The sequence below is a fragment of the Schistocerca cancellata genome, chromosome 1 (assembly GCF_023864275.1).
Source record: "Schistocerca cancellata isolate TAMUIC-IGC-003103 chromosome 1, iqSchCanc2.1, whole genome shotgun sequence".
NCBI classification, from domain to species: Eukaryota; Metazoa; Arthropoda; class Insecta; order Orthoptera; family Acrididae; genus Schistocerca; species Schistocerca cancellata.
Genome location: NC_064626.1, coordinates 236,937,703 through 236,954,359, shown reverse-complemented (window position 1 = coordinate 236,954,359; position 16,657 = coordinate 236,937,703). Strand labels below are relative to the sequence as shown.

General features: G+C 44.6%; 1 protein-coding gene across 1 annotated transcript in view; it reads left to right on the top strand.

Annotated features, from left to right (window-relative positions):
- LOC126166548 (zinc finger protein 467) overlaps positions 1-16,657 on the top strand; it is a 430,211-nt gene that overhangs the window by 212,735 nt on the left and 200,819 nt on the right. The gene's annotated exons all lie outside the window — the stretch shown is intronic.

Here is a 16,657-nt window from a genome sequence, read left to right as displayed (position 1 = left end):
CCACCTGCGCTCAATGGAGTACGTTATCATGATTTCATACGGGATACTCTACCTGTGCTTCTACAACATGTGCCTTTACAAGTACGACACAACATGTGGTTCATGCACGATGGAGCTCCTGCACATTTCAGTCGAAGTGTTCGTACGCTTCTCAACAACAGATTCGGTGACCGATGGATTGGTAGAGGCGGACCAATTTCATGGCCTCCACGCTCTCCTGACTTCAACCTTTTTGACTTTCATTTATGGGGGCATTTGAAAGCTCTTGTCTACCCAACCCCGGTGTCAAATGTAGAGACTCTTCGTGCTCGTATTGCGGACGGCTGTGATACAATACGCCATTCTCCAGGGCTGCATCAGCGCATCAGGGATTTCATGCGACGTAGGGTGGGTGCATGTATTCTCGCTAACGGAGGACATTTTGAACATTTCCTGTAACAAAGTGTTTGAAGTCACGCTGGTACGTTCTGTTGCTGTGTGTTTCCATTCCATGATTAATGTGATTTGAAGAGAAGTAATAAAATGACCTCTAACATGGAAAGTAAGCGTTTCCGGACACATGTCCACATAACATATTTTCTTTCTTTGTATGTGAGGAATGTTTCCTGAAAGTTTGGCCGTACCTTTTTGTAACACCCTGTATAAGCTCTACCTGCCTGCCTCTCCCCCCCCCCCCCCCTTTGAGTGTCATCACGCCGCCTTAGGGAGACGCTGTAACACCCCTTTGGTGTGCTCCCGAAAATACATCTTCTCGATCCGATCAGTACTAGTTCATTAGTTATGTGATCTACCAATCCAGTCTTCAGAATTCTTTTGTAGCACGACATTTCAAAGACTTTAAGTCTTCTATTACCTGTACCTTTTATCGCCGATGTTTCACTTCCATATAAGGGCCTATAGTCATGAGATGTATTTTCATGAGAGGGTTACCAATACTTAAATTTGTATTTTTCTTTACCAAAATCGCTTTTCTTCTTATTGTCAGTCAGCACTACTTACTTCTAGCACTGTCGGTTTTTCAAGTATGTCTGTCAAGATTACAAAACTCGTGCACCCGATCAGCGTCCCTTTTTCTAATATAATTACCGCAGCATCGCCGGACTTAATTCGACACCAGTCCATTACCCTTATTATAATTTTTTTTAAATCTTTTACGTCTTTTCAAGAAATTGTCCATATCGTTAAACTGATTTTGGAGTGTCTTTGTCACCTCTAACAAAATTAGAATGAAAACAGAAACTATTCGGTTGTAGGCGCTCAGTTCGGAACCGCGCGATTGCTACGATCGCAGGTTCGAATCCTGCCTCGGGCGTGGATGTGTGTGATGCCCTTAGGTTAGTTAGGTTTAAGTAGTTCTAAGTTCTAGGGGACTGATGACAACAGGTGTTAAGTCCCATAGTGCTCAGAGCCATTTGAACCATTTGAACAGAAACTATTGACATGGAAGACTAAATTTTAATAAGACAAATGATGAAACTTCCTGGCAGATAAAAACTGTGTGCCGGACCGAGACTCGAACTCGGGACCTTTGCCTTTCGCGGGCAAGTGCTCTACCAACTGAGCTACCCAAGCACGACTCACGCCCCGTCCTCACACCTTTACTTCTGCCAGTACCTCGTCTCCTACCTTCCAAAGACGAGGTACTGGCAGGTACTGGCAGAAGTAAAGCTGTGAGGTCGGGGCGCGAGTCGTGTTTGGGTAGCTCAGTTGGTATAGCACTTGCCAGCGAATGGCAAAAGTCCCGAGTTCGAGTCTCGGTCCGGCACACAGTTTTAATCTGCCAGGAAATTTCATATAAGCGCACACTCCGCTACAGAGTGAAAATCTCATTCTGAAAAATATGGTTCAAATGGCTCTGAGCACTATGGGACTTAACTTCTGAGGTCATCAGTCCCCTAGAACTTAGAACTGCTTAAACCTAACCAACCTAAGGACACCACACATATCCATGCCCGAGGCAGGATTCGAACCTGCGACCGATGCGGTCGCGCGGTTCCAGACTGTAGCGCCTAGAACCGCTCGGCCACATCGGCCGGCCTCATTCTGAAGACAAATGATATTTCCTGTGGGGTGTCGTGATGGAAGCATATCAGTACGTTGCAGTCTAGGTTCGTATTCAATTCCCAAACCCCTAACTTCTGAAAGAGGGCATATAGACCAAGTTGCCACTGAAAGTTTTTACGAGTATGCTACTGGCCTTCGGGACGTACCCATACATACATCTGAATAGTGAAATGAGAATTACGACGATACGAACGTGAAGATAACGCAATAGCCATTCCCTGAGCGGAGAAAAATCTCCAACTTGGCCGAGAATCGAACGCGAGTCCCTTCGGTTAGAAATCCGCTGTGCGGACGACGCCACTACCGAGCGGACAGTGTAAGTTAATCGCAGGTTTGGGCCGAGCAATTGTGACTAACGTTAACAACGAGGCGAACCCGTGCAGGAATTTAATAGGACGCGTAGTAACGCGGACAGCGAAAGACTAATGCCGATTCGGCCGATCGACGCGGGGTATTCGCGCTTAAAACAAACAGCGGGATACGCGCGGGAGCGCCGCGCGGGTTGACACGGCGCAGATAGAGGGCGCCGCGGTGCGCTAACGACCGAGCGGTCGAGCGTAACCCCGGCCGCGATAAATCGCAGGTGGCGGCGCCGGCGTCGCGACGCGTCCGACGGACAGGCCGACAGGCGGGGCGCGCGCGACGCCAGGCATTATGTCAGCCGTCGTGAATTAATCCCGGCCGCCGTTTTCGCTCTCTCGCCGCCGCCGCTGCGGTTTATTTGTGCGGCTATCCTTGTGATGTCTCCGGAGACTAATTGAAACCGGATTGACTCGTATGCCGCGATGCCGTTAAAAAAATAACGCACACACACACACACACACACACACACACACACACACACACACATGCACACACTCACACAGTGCCGTATAAAAAAAGTGAGGCGAGTGCGGGGGTGGAGAGACTCGAGCCGCGCGTATCAAACGTAATTGATTTATCTCTCTCTTTCGCACTGACGCGGCTCGCGGTGTTGTTTTTAGCGATTCCGCACCCTAATGTCTCGTTAACATGTGAAAATGTATCCTTCCGCGCGCCGGAGCCGCCGGCGGACAATTTCAGGTGGAACTGTTTTACAGAGCGCGTATAATAACTGTAACGACGTATGGCGTTTTATGTCGGAGCAGTTTCCAGCCTTAATGTCCTGACGCGGCGTGGAAAACAAGAACAGAAAATCCGCCGCTGCTGAAATCAGTTGCTGCCGTAGCGGTCGCAGTTCTGAGGACGCCTATACACTTTGCTACTCTCAGCGGCAACATTTTTTTTTCTTTTGATAAGTCCATTACGACCTCGAACTATGTTTCCTGGATCTGATAAACGCGCGATAAATGGAATCAACTTTGTAAGTACATCGCGCACTCAGTTTTCTGTTTGTGAAGCCCTGCATGTCCATTTCTCGCATCATGGTGGTCAGTGAATCATCCTCTAAATTTCGGCCCACTCTCTTTTTCAGTTCTTTAAAAATGAAGTAACTTACGATCTTAAAAAATGGTATCCTTGAATATAAGTGTTTTTAATTATTTGCGGTCTTATTAACATATGGCAAAAATTACTTACACGTTTTACGGTTACCAGCGAATATCAGTCAACTGCCTCTTTCAAATCTTTGAAAACAGAATATCGTTAATTCGTAGAAAGGTTTGTCCAGTTTTTTTTACATTCATATTCACGATGTCACCGAGAAAGTGCAATAACACTTATCAACGCATTTTAAAATTGCCAGCGCCAAAAAATACTTTTCGCAAATCATTTTGTCTCGTCTGTCAGTTTCAGTCTAAACTATTTCCACTAACATAGACTGCAGTGATTATTAACTACTTCCTGCTTTTACTGAATCGTAACCTTTTATGTATTCTGAATTCTTCCTCATATCCCTACGTTTTACTGTTAAAAAAAACCGACAATGTCAGCAATTCTATTTTGTTGTTGTTGTGGTGTTCAGTTCAGAGACTGGTTTGATGCAGCTCTCCATGCTACTCTATCCTGTGCAAGGTTCTTCATCTCCCAGTACCTACTGCAGCCTACATCCTTCTGGATCTGTTTAGTGTACTCATCTCTTAGTCTCCCTCTACGATTTTTACCCTTCACGCTGCCCTCCAATACTAAATTGGTGATCCCTTGATGCCTCAGAATATGCCCTACCAACCGATCCCTTCTTCTATTCAAGTTGTGCCACAAACTCCTCTTCTCCCCAATTCTATTCAATACCTCCTCATTAGTTATGCGATCTACCCAACTAATCTTCAGAATTCTTCTGTAGCACCACATCTCGAAAGCTTCTATTCTCTTCTTGTCTAAACAATTTATCGTCCACGTTTCATTTCCATACAGGGCTACACTCTATACTGTCGTGAATTATCCAGCGGCGGCATATGTCATCCGGAAAGGCGCGTAAAATTTTCGGCGCGAGGACTCGGCCGTATCCGTTCACGTCTTCTCCAAGTGCCCGGAGAGCTTGAATACGTCGCTGGCATTCAATGAATGTTGAATTAAGTTCCTCTGGGGTGGACAGCTTAATTGGTTTTATGGCTTCGAGATAATCTAAGTGGGCTTGAATTATTCGATCCTTGTTGCCATAACGCGCTCGGAGAATCCTCTTCGTTTCTGCGTACGTCTCGGCCGTCACCGCAATACCGTCCACTAAATGCTTTGGTTCTCCGGAGAGATAGCCGCGAAGAAAAATGTGTTTATTGATTGTAGTTACCGTCGGATCTTTGTCAACCGACTGCTCAAACTGCTCCCAGAATCGCGCCCATATTTCCACATGTCCATCAAGAACTGCTCAATTGTTAAGACAGCTGTTAAATATGCCAGCAACTAGTGTATGGCCTTTTGCTGAAACCATCATAAGTTATTTCAAATCTTTGCTGCATGAGAATGTACCTCGATATATACAAGAACTGTATAGGAGAGTATGGCTACAACTAAACACAGTATTGCCACGCTGTCTTTGGGTTATGACAATCAATGCCATCCTTCATGAGGACCCTGGAGTTAAGAAGGTATCTCTCACTCAGGAGAAGATTGTCATTAATCCCATACAGGTTTTAAGATGTGACAGAAGAGTTTTCAGATGTGCAAGCATGCTGGTAATTATACTACGAGTTCTGGAGCGACCTCTACTTGCCCCTTCGTAATGTAGTCTAGCATAAGATCGAAATACATTTGCTTAAATGTCTCTTGACGTTGAAATCTTTCCCTGAGGTGCTTGAATCGTTTTTCCGCGATAGGTCTGTTACTCGAAAGCACTTTATGTTGCATTTTTGGAAGTGTAACTACTGCTCGATGATCCTTTATAGAGAAAGATGCTCTAAACTCTTCAAGAAGTCTCGTATCCTTGTTGTTCACAGGTAGATCCTGATCGGCAGTAATCCCTATAGTTTCCAAGTCCCAAAAGCGTCTGAAATCATTGTCAGGGTGCAGAGGAGATCGGTCAGTCTGAGCAAAATTTACCACGGTTGCATGCACACAGGCTTGTGACTTGTTACCACTAAGTATCCAGCCAAACAGAGAAGGAACTAACACTAAGGTTTCAGAGATGCGTATGGGCGAATTGTGCTTCACTATCTTCCAATAAAAATCGCCTCCTATAAGAATCTCCACGGGAAGATCTTCTGTTGAATCGGTTTTCGGATCTGCGAGCGTAATCTTACGGGCATCTGGTAGACTCTTTATATGTTGTGGAACCGAAGGCTGGTGAGAAATAACGTGAGTACTTTCGAAGGCAGTAAGCGGCACTGAAGAATCCTGCCAAAGCCCCTTCATATTAAACTGAACAAGCCTGCGGTGGCGTGGGCGTGTAGGGTTTGATTCAAAGGAACAAACAGTTAGTTCTTGTCGGTCTACCGTTTGCAGTTTCAGATCATCAATCAGCGATTTTGCTATGAAGCTGGACTGACTACCTGCGTCCAGTAGACATCGCGTTGTCCTGCTCAATCCTGTAGGTCCTGAGACGCATACTTGAGCTGTCTGAAGGTACGTATATCCGTGAGGAGCGACAGATACCTTTCCCACGGAAGTAACGTTTGTCTGACCCGCAGGACCCCTAATATCCTTTCGTTCCTCACAAATGGACTTATGATGCAGTCTTTTACAGTTAACACACCGAGCCTTTTCCTTCTTTTTGCAATTTGACACCTTGTGCCCACGTTGAAGACAAAGAAAGCATCTGTTTGCTAGTTTCAATTTATCTATTCGATCATTAACGCGTACGATCTTCTTACAGTCTTGTGCCCAATGACCGTCAGAATCCTATACTCATGTCTCGCATGCAAGATCTTGAAGAATCCACGAGGGCAACAGATCGAAGCACCGCTGCCACCTGAACGAGTTTCACCTGCCAAACCATTTGCTGTAACCGGAATAGACTTTGCTGGCCCACTATTCATCAAAGTGGGGAAGGAAACGCACAAGTCATATATCACTCTTTTCACATGTGCTACCACACGAGCTGTCCATCTCGAACTCTGTACAGACTTGTCAACGGACAAGTTTCTTATGGCACTTCAGCGATTCGCCGGAAGACGCGGACTACCCCACACGATATATACAGATAACGCGAAAACATTCCACGCCACGAATATGGAACTAGCCCAACTTTGGAAGGCATTAACCACCACAAAATCTTATCAGTTCCTCGCCCACCACGGTATTACTTGGAAATTCATTGTCTCCCGTGCGGCTTGGTGGGGAGGATGGTGGGAAAGAATGGTGGGCACTATAAAGCGTTGCCTACGGAAGGTATTGGGACTCGCAAAGCTCACTGAGGAACAACTGAATACCACCTTGATCAGTATTGAAGCCGCGGTGAACTCCAGGCCCATCACACCAGGAGATGATTGTGATGCACTCACACCATACCATTTTCTGACGGGAGAAAAACTTACGACTATTCCGACGGGACCAGAGCCTTCAGCGAGCACAAATTTAACAAAGGAATTCCGACTGAGACAGCAACTCTGTGACAGTTTTTGGAACCGTTGGGTTAAAGAATACCTATTGGAGCTCCGGAACTACCATGAAGTTAAACGCCCATCGGGACGAGTCATCCCCTTTCGCCCTGGCGACATCGTGCTGATCCAAGAGGACCTTCGTCCGCGACATATGTGGAAGAAGGCCAGGATAGAAAAGGTACTACCAGGAAGAGACGGCAGGGTAAGGACGATAATACTCCGGACACCAGAAGGTCACATCATTAGTCGTCCTGTGCAGCTGGCCGTACCTTTGGAGGTCGACCAGGGTGGGGAGGATGTCACAGAGTGATGTACCTCTCGCAAGTGAGAGACTGTTTGTTTACTCTTTGGACAATGTATCTTTGACTTGTTGTATTGTATGATCTGTGACTATGGAATAAAGTGTTGTTGGACTGCTAATCGCTGCTCTATTGTGATTCACGACATATACAAATACTTTCAGAAAAGAGTTCCTGACACTTGAATCTATACTCGATGTTAACAAATTTCTCTTGTTCAGAAACGCTTTCCTTGCCATTGCCAGTCTACATTTTATATCCTCTCTACTTCGACCATCATCAGTTATTTTGCTCCCCAGATAGCAAAACCCATTTACTACTTTAAGCGTCTCATTTCCTAATCTAATTCCCACGGCATCACCCGATTTAATTCTACTACGTTCCATTATTCTCGTTTTGCATATGTTGATGTTCATCTTATATCCTCCTTTCAAGACACTGTCCATTCCGTTCAGTTGCTCTTCCAACTCCTTTGCTATCTCTACCAGAATTACAGTGTCATCGGCGAACCTCAAAGTTTTTATTTCTTCTCCATGGATTTTAATTCCAGCTCCGAATTTTTCTTTTGTATCCTTTACTACTTGCTCAATATAAAGATTGAATAACATCGGGGAGAGGCTAAAACCCTGTCTCACTCCCTTCCCAACCACTGCTTCCCTTTCATGCCCCTCGACTCTTATAACTGCCATCTGGTTCCTGTACAAATTGTAAATAACCTTTCGCTTCCTGTGTTTTACCCCTGCCACCTTCAGAATTTGAAAGAGAGTATTCCAGTCAACATTGTCAAAAACTTTCTCTAAGTCTGCAAATGCTATTTTCTAAGATGAGACGTAGGGTCAGTATTGCCTCACGTGTTCCAACATTTCTACGGAATCCAAACTGATCTTCCCCGAGGTCGACTTCTACCAGTTTTTCCATTCGTCTGTAAAGAATTCGCTTTAGTATTTTGCAGCTGTGACTTACTAAACTGATAGTTCGGTAATTTTCACATCTGTCAACACCTGCTTTCTTTGGGATTAAGGGATCTGACATTCCACGATCCGATCCGTAGAACGCCAGTTTTCTTTCTCCTGATAACAACGTCCTCCTGAGTAGGACCCGCCCGGAGATCCGAATGTGGGACTATTTTACTTGCGGAATATTTTACCCAAGAGGACGCCATCATCATTTAACCATACAGTAAAGCTGCATGGCCTCGGGAAAAATTACGGCTGTAGTTTCCCCTGGCTTTCGGCCCTTCGCAGTACCAGCACAGCAAGGCTGTTTTGGTTAGTGTTATTAGGCCAGAACAGTCAATCATCGAGACTGTTGCCCGTGCAACTACTGAAAAGGCTGCTGCCCCTCTTCAGGAACCACACGTTTGTCTCGCCTCTCAACAGATACCCCTTCGTTGTGGTTGCATCTACGGTACGGCTATCTGTATCGCAGTTTTCCCGTAACTGGGCATCAATATTTTCGGAAACAAAGTTTTTGTTATTTAGTACATAATTTTGTTTTATCTTCACCAACCACGTCTCAACATTGTTGTACCGTCATCATCATATTTTTACACACTGATTACAAAATATACACTGTAAGATAAAAAAAGGCGCACCACGAAGGAATTATTCGAATGAAACGGAATTTGGAAGATTTGATGTACACATAGGGACAAACAAATGACCATAGTTTGAGAATCTCACTCCAGTTAACAACTTTTTGGAGTATTATGGGCAGGCCTCCCAGCCATCGCAGGATTTTTCACGATTAAACGCGCCAGTTGGCCAGAATTTGGCGTGATACTCCTCAGGAGAAAGTCCAACAACTCTTTCAATCAGTGCCAAGCCGAATAAATGCTTGCATGAAGGCTAGGGGTGGACCAACGCGTTACTGACTTACTCGGTTTGTGAAACTCTTTCTTTTGAATAAATCATCCAGTTTTTTGAAATTGTAATTATTTGTTTGTCTCTTCATGCAGTCGCATCTATCGATTTCCATTCCATTCGGATAATTCCTTTTTTTTTCTTAAAATATATTACAAAAATGATCCGCTAGTGATACCACAGCATTGACCAAATATGTTTGGTGGAGATGACACGAAACTGTACCAAATGTAACAGACAGCGATTTACAAAATTGCAGTGAGAAACTCTGAAATTATATTGGTCTTCCGTAAAGTTCACGGTCAACATTGCCGCGCGGTCTCGACGTAAACCACACGAATATCGGTGGTTTAGTGGTGAGCTGTGAACGGCAGGTGACGTATTTGTAAACATGAACAGTATCAAGACAGGTAACACATACAGGCACTCACTGATCGTTTTGGAATGAGTTAACGGAAGCAGCAAATCGTCGCTATGAACTCTTTGAAGTGAAGTAAGACGAGGCCATGTCTGAATAAATCATTCGTAGCTGGGTGCTGTTCAATCGTTGAGAATAGTGGGATATTTGGGACGGTATACGAAGCGGACAGCTGTGAAACGCACATGAGGAACCTATGAGATGGTTAGGCCGATTGACCAGGGACTGTAGGTATTCTTATGCTTCATACATACCCCGTAAATTTACTTCCTATAGTGGTATCTAGGTTATAAGTAGATCTACAGTCACATCTACTTACTATTTACTTCGCAAACCATTGAATGGTCCTTGGTGGAAGGTATCTTGTACCACTACTACTTATTTCCCTTCCTGTTCCACTCGCAGATACAGCGTTGGTCGAACCTGCCGGTAACAAATCTACCAGCGCAGCTATGAATTCTTTCGATATCTTCCTTTAATCAAACCCGGAACGGATCACAAACTCTCGAGTAATAGTCAAGAATGGATCGCACTACTGTTCTACACACATCAAAAAACGTTTTGCACCACCCCGGTTCCCAGAACTCCTGAAGATAGACGTTTGCTGTGGATATTGTATCACAGACACGGTCCGTTTGACAATTCACAGATGTCGCTAAACCCGCCCAAAGATGTACACAACCATACATGAGCAGCGCCTACTAGACGGAGGGGGTCCAACAGCCGATCAGTTCCAGTCATTTCACTAGGAAGGAGCTACACGGCTCGTATTGTCTGTAGTTCAACCAAGCCTAGACGGTCAATACCGCGGTTCGATCGCGTTCGCATTGTTGCTTTGTGCCAGAAAGGGCTCTCAACATCGGAAGTGTCCTGGCGTCCCGGAGTGAGTCAAAACGATGTTGTTCGGACATGAGGACATACAGAGAGAGAGAGAACTGTCGATGACATGCTTCGCTAGGGCCGCCCAAGGGCTACTACTGCAGCGGATGACCGCTATCTAAGGATTATGGCTCGGTGGTGGTGGTGGTGGTCGTGTGTTGGGGCTTATGGGCGCTCAACATCGAGGTCATCAGCGCCCTGACACACATTAAAAGGAACGAATGTGGACAGACCTAAGAAAACTAAAGCACACACTCAAAGAAAGCAGGAAAAGAAGGAAAATGCTACATAAGAAAGTAAAACCTAAGGAAAGGGGAAACATAGCAACAAGAATGTCACAGGAAATTGTTATTGGCTGGCCACTTACATAAAATATGGGCGAGCTTGTCACACAGTGAGAAAATTAAAATCCTCTCCCTAAAATCTTTGTAAAAACATTTGACAGGGCACAGAACTTTGAAACTTTAACCACATTCGTCCGAGTGTTGCCTAAAAGAGATGGCAGGTCCGCTGGCTCGGAGGAACCTTGAAAGCAACGCCACCATGTTGAATAATGCTTTTCGTGCAACCACAGGACGTCGTGTTACGATTCAAACTGTGCGCAATAGGCTCCATGATGCGCAACTACAATGCCGACGTCCATGGCGAGGTCCATCTTTGCAACTACGATACAATGCAGCGCGGTGCAGATGGCCCCAACATGCCGAATGGACCGCTCAGGATTGCATCATGTTCTTTTCAGCGATGAGTGTCGCATATGCCTTCAACCAGACAATCGTCGGAGACGTGTTTGGAGGTAACACTGTCAGGCTGAATGTCTTAGACACACTGTCCAGCGAGTGTAGCAAGGTGGAGGTTCCCTGCTGTTTTGTGGCATTATGTGGGGGCGACGTACGCCGCTGGTGGCCATGGAAGGCGCCGTAACGGCTGTACGGTAAGTGAATGCCATCCTCCGATCAACAGTGCAACTTTATCGACAACATATTGACGAGGCATTCGTCTTCATGGACGACAGTTTGCGCCCCCATCGTACACGTCTTGTGAGTGACTTCCTTCACGATAACGACATCGCTCGACTATAGTGGCCAGCATGTTCTCCAGACATGAACCTTAGCGAACATGCCTGGGATAGATTGAAAAGGGCTGTTTATCGACGACGTGACACCAACCAGCCACTTTGAGGGATCTACACCGAATTGCCGGTGAGGAGTGGGACAATCTGGGCCAACAGTGCCTTGATGAACTTGTGGATAGTATGCCACGACGAATACAGGCATGCATCAATGCAAGAGGACGTGCTACTGGATATTAGAGGTACTGGTGTGTACAGCATTCTGGACCACCACCTTAAAGGTCTCGCTGTATGGTGGTACAACATGCTATGTGTGGTTTTTATGAGCAATAAAAAGGGCAGAAATGATGTTTATCTTGATCTCTGTTCCAATTTTCTGTACAAGTCTGGAACTCTCGAAACTAAGGTGATGAAAAAATGTTTTGCATGTGTGTATATGCGGTCTGCTTTATAGATGTGTCACACTTTCCTAAAATTCTCCCAATAAATCGAAGTCGATCATTTGCCTTCGCTAACGTTACACCTACATATTTAGTCGATGTGATTCTGTCAAACTGTACACTACTGATGCTGTATTCTTACATTACGCGCTTGTTTTTCGTTTTCATCTGAATTGACTTACATTTTTCTACATTTAGAGCAGGTTGTCATTTATCACACAAACTAGAAATTTTGTATAAGTAATCTTGTATCCTCCTATAATCACTCGACGACAACGGTGGCGATGTACAGTGTCGAACGACTTTCAGAAACGGAAGAAGACGATGCCTGCCTGTTAGCCTAAGGCTACTGCTCGCAAGGTATCATGTAAGAATGATAACACTGGGGCTTCCATGACTGGGATGAAATGGAAGTTATTGTCACTATCTGTTCGTTATAAAAGGAGGAACACAAATGCATTCAGAACAAATTGTCTCTAGAAGATGATTGGACTTTAAATTTATCTTGAGCTTTTGTTCCTTCTCTAATGACCTCGATATCTACGGGACGTTAACGTTCATTCCTTATGATTTTTTTTTCTTGATATCACGCAGTCACATCAAGCGAATTCTGGGATGATTCCCTAGTCTTGTCCAGTCAGAGCTTGTGCTCCGTCTTAAATGAACTCAACGTGAAAGGCAAACTAAACTGTAATATTCCTTTCCTGCGCGTTACAGTAAATATCAACTTTAATATTGCTTTGTTTCATCTATTTTGTGTCAAATGGCTTCGGAGAAAGGCATACAACGAAGTAAAGAATTTAGTCACGTCAGATAGCAGTAAATTGAAGTTATTTCATGTATAGGACATGAAAATTCTGAAATTTGTAAAGTATTTTCTGTATGCTTCATTATCATGAACAGATGAAGACATTATGTTATTCAAAGTTACGAGTTGTTGCACATGTTCTTTTTGAAAAGCTAGCCAGCGCGTTCGTTGCCCATTATGCGAATGTGACCCGGTATCCACAGGAGAGAGATCGATGTATGGAGAGCTTTAGATATCGTAAGAAGTCTTTGGATGTCGTGCGATATTTTGCTGTTTTCTCCGAAGCAAAGGGCACTAGAACATTGATGGAGTCGGTACATATCAGATCTCTGCCGAGCCAGCTGTGTTTCTTGTGATATGGCCTGTAAAACAGCAAATAAGTCAGCTGTTATCACGGACGTTTCTGTAGGTAGCGATAAGAATTGATTATGACCATCTACCTCGTGATATTTTTGCTGCAAGTCAAAACTATGAGGCGCATCGGGATTCGATCTCGGGTCTCGTGCCTCTGGTTGTCAGTGCGCTGCTAAATAACGCCTGTGAGCACGCCTCGAAGACCAGCTGAAATAAGGAGATCCTCCCAATTCATTCCAAACTCACCATACGATCTCCCACAATGCAGTCAGGTTAACGCACGAGGGAAAGTGTGTTGCTGTGAGGTGACAGGCTGAAGGTTGGAGTCCGTCCGTGCGATGTATTGGTATGACGCACTACCAGGGGAAAGCGGGAAATTCGGGTTACAGTCTTGGCCCAACAAATAGTTTCAGTTCCGCGTATGCGGTCAATTTGATTTATATTACGAATAAAGTAAAATTTATCATCTCGCCATCGTTGTTATTATTTCTGATTCCTTTTGAACAACTCGTGCAAATTCATTTACCTGCTGACCTTCTTAAAGAAAAATTTTTGTCTCTGAAAGATTGCAAACTTTCTCAGGACGCACTTAACTGATGTTGCTTATTCATTCAACATATACGATCTAATTCCAAATACACATTCCATCATCCGACGTTTCTGGGTAATCCCTCTTGTCTACATCGAATTATTTACGTTGTTTCAATAATTGACATCAGTAAGTACTGCCTGACTTAACAAAATACATTGCGGTTGCTTGCCTCATACGTGGAATGCTCAACAAGGATGGAGAAAGTAAAATAAGGATTCTCGCATTCTGTGAGCACATGTCTCCTTGCGCTTATAAGTTCGATCAAAGTTGGTGCGACGCAGTAACGCATTGTGGGAAGTCGACACTGCACGCGACCCAAGTCTTCCGCACAGAGATGTGAGTGCTCGGATGTCTGCACGACAAAGTGATGTTCTACGTAAGGAGCAGTATGCTGTGGGCGTGATGTACGCGAACTGCTCAGGTTGGTTATGTGATTCTCACGTGGAAACGTGAAGGAACACCCACAGCTAAACCAAGACCAGGTAGACTTCACGTACTAGTGGACAGGGACCGTGGGCTACTGCCGAGAGTGATAGTAAAATAATCACATGAAATCAGCGGAAGGCATCATTCGTCAGTTCCAAAGTGCTATCAGTACTCCAGATAGCACAACGACTGTATGTAGGGAGTTCAAAAGAATGGGTTACAATGGTCAAGCAGCTTCACATAAGCGTCACACTGCAGTCATTCCCAAGTGAGGCTTGAGGCGGTGTAAAGGCCGACGCTGCTGGACAGTGAACTACTGGAAACGAGTGGTCTGGGGTAATGAATCACGGTACACTCTGTAGCAATCCGATGGAAGGTCTGAGTTTGGCGACTTCCTGGAGAACTTCACCTGTTCAAAAATGTTCAAATGTGTGTGAAATCTTATGGGACTTAACCTGCTAAGGTCATCAGTCCCTAAGCTTACACACTACTTAACTTAAATTATCCTAAGGACAAACACACGCACCCATGCCCGAGGGAGGACTCGAACCTCCGCCGGGACCAGCCGCACAGTCCATGACTGGAGCGCCTTATACCGCTCGGCTAATCCCGCGCACTTCACCTGTCATCATGTGTAGTGCCAACAGTGGAGTACAAGTGATGTTTTGGTATCCTGCCTGGAAGGCGGCGCGTGGGTCTGCTCCTGTAAACTGAAGGGTAGGCCGAATGTAGGAAGTGAGTAGGAGCAGGAAAAGGTAAAACACGTCGGTACTACGTGTCATATTATAGATGTTTACTATAGGCAAAAACAAGTTAATAAATGGTTACGTAACTTCGCAATGATGAGCAAGCCATAGACCCGTCGTAAGCAGTGTAAAGGCTCTATCTATATGAAGCGAAGTGTCCCGGCCGTCTGCTCTTGATCAAATGGTCTGAATCGGGAGCGGAGCTCGTAGAGCTGAACGCCGCCGGCTAGAGGGCGCTGTCGTAGGTGTCGGTGTCGTAGTGCCAACCTACGTACCTGCACCCACGCCGTGGCATCGTAGCTATCGATACCACAGACGTGGTGCTATAGTACAGTTTATTTTTCGTCGTAAGGTTGTATTCTCCTTATTGCGCTTGAGGAAACGCTAAATACGAAAGAATATGAACACATTTTACAGCACTGTCTACTGCATGCAGCAGGGAAACAGTTCGGGGATGAAGATTGTTTGTATCAACATGACAAAGAGCCCTGCCGTAAAGGGGCAGTTGCGAGACAACGGTTTGTGGACAGTATCATTCCCAAAAGAGATTGGCCTGTGCAGAGTCTCGACATGAACCAAAAGGGACACCTTCGGGATCAATTAGAATGTCAACTTCGGTCCAACATCACTATCTTCTCTGATTTGGGCTCTTGAGGAAGAATGGGCTGCCATTCCTCAACAGAGTTTCGGACTCCTTACTGAAAGTGGCACCAACACGGTTCCACCTGTCATAAAGGCGAAGAATGGAGCCACCTCATACTAATTTACACTAATAGGTGTCCGGATCGTTTGACCAGGCGGCCTAATATTGTTACTGCTTGCTTTTGCGCAAACGTTACTTACTTTCTGAGTGATGAGTGACTTCAGAAAATTATTCCATAAGGCATTATTGAGTGGAAATACACACAGCGTATTAGGAGGTTGTTTGTAGCCAAGACTAACAAGCACATGAAGAGCAAAATTAGCTGAACTCAACTCTATCACGATTAAAATTTATTTAGCATGTACTTGAAAAATAAAAGATCATAACTTGTCTTCCTTTGTGACAACTCATTACCAAAAATTTTTTAAGCTGGCCAATTTTGAAAATCGGTGAAGTGGAACAGATGTGTCTCATGGATCTAACTAGATCCATGTTTTAATGTCAAACTGGGATTTTCAGAGTTTACTTTAAGAAAGATTTTATCAGAACGACGACTACGAAAAAAGCATAAAAATAAAAACAAAACACATTTATTCTTCTGACAATGACAAAAAATGAAGCATCCCGCTCAGGTTTTAAATATAACAGTTGAAGGTGGTTTTGACATAACGCTCACCAATGTTTTCTACATTCTATAAAGTTTTCTTCGTCATGTATGCGCCGCTATATACAAATTATCTACAATGCAACAGAATTACTGTGGTGTTAAGTAACGTATCAGAACAATGTATATGATGTACAGGCTGTTTCACAATTTATGTTACTCACTTCTAGAGGTTGTAGAGGGGATATAGTAGGTCAAGTTTTACATAGGGGCCCACGTCCGGAAACATCATACAGCGACGCTAGAGAGCGTCAAAATCATAGGAGCCAGTGCCTGTAAATGTGTGTGTAAGCAGGGTGATTCCGTTATGATCTTACAAACTTTAAAGGATGATGGAGATGGGTAAATATATCAATTTGAGGTAAGGGTTCCTGGTTCAGAAACGAACGAGTCCAAAGTTAAAAAGAGAAAATACACTCCTGGAAATTGAAATAAGAA